The sequence below is a fragment of the Chrysochloris asiatica genome, unplaced genomic scaffold (genome assembly GCF_000296735.1).
Source record: "Chrysochloris asiatica unplaced genomic scaffold, ChrAsi1.0 scaffold00323, whole genome shotgun sequence".
NCBI classification, from domain to species: Eukaryota; Metazoa; Chordata; class Mammalia; order Afrosoricida; family Chrysochloridae; genus Chrysochloris; species Chrysochloris asiatica.
This window is the reverse complement of record NW_006408841.1, coordinates 1,496,670-1,498,511: the sequence shown is the minus strand read 5'-3', so window position 1 is coordinate 1,498,511 and position 1,842 is coordinate 1,496,670. Positions and strand designations below refer to the sequence as shown.

Sequence of the window (1,842 nt, the reverse complement as noted above, 5' to 3'; positions counted from 1 at the left end):
TGTAGTAGAACCCTCCAAGGGTGGGGCTGGGGTGCCCACTAGCTCAGGCATCCCTATAGTCATCAGAATGGAGGTGCGCAGACAGCAAGGACCAATGAAGATACCAAAAGAAAAGACTGTCCACACCTTTATCTCAGTGGTTCTGCCAGGCGTCTGTGGCCGCTCCGATCCTTCCCCCACGTGGTCTCACCCAAGATGGCGGTTTCTGGCACAGCTGAGCAGCCCGAACTAGAAAGCAATAGATTTCTTGCTTCTGCCACAGATTCCCTCAGGTGTGAGCCTTCCAACCTTCTAACTATTCCTTTATATGTGGTTCAGAGTTCTGGGACCAGCCCCTGAACCTGCTTGGTCAGGTATTCTGTGTTGTTGTTGGCGGAGCTCTCTGCTATACATCCACCCGATCCACCATCTTGTTTGTTGTCCTCCCTGCCTTTTTATTTAATGCCTCAGAAATGGCCTCTTAACTAGGGTTGCCAGCATCTTTCATCACCACAGGTTGATTCCATTTACAAAGTTTTGTAATCCATTTTTGATGTCCAATCCAGAGAGTCAGCCTCCCTCTCCCCCACCTACCCCCATAAACCTTTGCCCAAACGGAACAGTTATGGAGGGGACCTCAGTGGAGATAGAAGTGAGCCTAGCTTTAGCAACAGCAGGCAGGGGTTCCAGCTGCCCTAATAAGGTAAAGCTGGTTTGAGCAAAGTCACCTGGACCTGGGTCCTCGATTCCGATTTCCCGAGACCTGCTCCTATCATTCTGGCTTGTAAAATCAAAAGAGCAGAGACTAGTTAAAAGGGTTCAGGTGCCAGGCTGAGAAGAGAACATACCAAAGATGTTCCCTTCCTCCATCCAGCATGCATGTCCACAACCTTGTCAGTTTGATATTGAAAATGATGAGACTCTTAGAAAAGTGGTCTTGTTCAAGGAGGATCAGTACAACTCAAAAGCAGAGGACAGCTCTGAGGACAGCTCAGAATCTAAGGATGAAAAGGTCAGTGTTCCTGGTGAACTTACCATAGAGAACATTACATTGCCTAATTCTGAAGGTGGAAAAGGCAAGACAGAAGTATTGGCCAGTCCTGCAAGTAAGAAGAAGAAACAGTGAATTAAACTGCCTTTAAGAAAACAGACAGCGGGCTCCGGCTAATGCCTGTGGCTCACTGTCGTTTTGTGTTTCGGATGCCTGTGTGGCTTCACCTAGTATGGTGTGTGTTTTGTGTCAGAGAAGCAACCAGGCAGACCTTGGAGATATTGCAGGTTTGCTTCCAGACCACCACAATAAAGCAACCTTTATGAGGAATTCAGTCAAGTGGGTCATACAGAGTTTTTGGTTGCTCAGTGCATAGAAGAATTCCATTTACATTATATTATAGTCTTTGAAGTGTGCAATGCCATGGTGGAAAAGTCTGAAGTAGAATTACCAAAACATGACACAGAGATGAGAAGCGGGCATATGCTTAAGGACACTAGTGGACTTGCTAGACACAAGGTTGCCACAGACGTTCATTTTGTAAAAGTTGTAGCATCTGCAGAGCGCAGTAAAAGGAGGGATGCCTGTACACACGGGTACAACTGGTCATTGCTCTGATGCCGAAGATTTGCCATTGAGAAAATTTAACTGTGTGCATAGCAATGACTGACTTTGTTGGCATCTTCAACATGGACTTTGGAAATACAAATTTAAAATATGTTCTCTGTTCTGTTTTAAAAATGATTCCATTGGATAAACCAGCCGAATATATTTTTAGGCTATTATAATGTCAAAGGATTTTGTCATGTCCTAGATAGGCTCAGTAACTTTTTATTGTGAACTGAGTGAAAGTTTACAGAGTACATTATCAG

General features: G+C 45.0%; 1 pseudogene; it reads left to right on the top strand.

Moving 5' to 3' along the window:
* LOC102830945 overlaps positions 1 to 1,105 on the top strand; it is a 4,127-nt pseudogene extending 3,022 nt beyond the window's left edge.
* Positions 1,106 to 1,842: the final 737 nt, after the last annotated feature.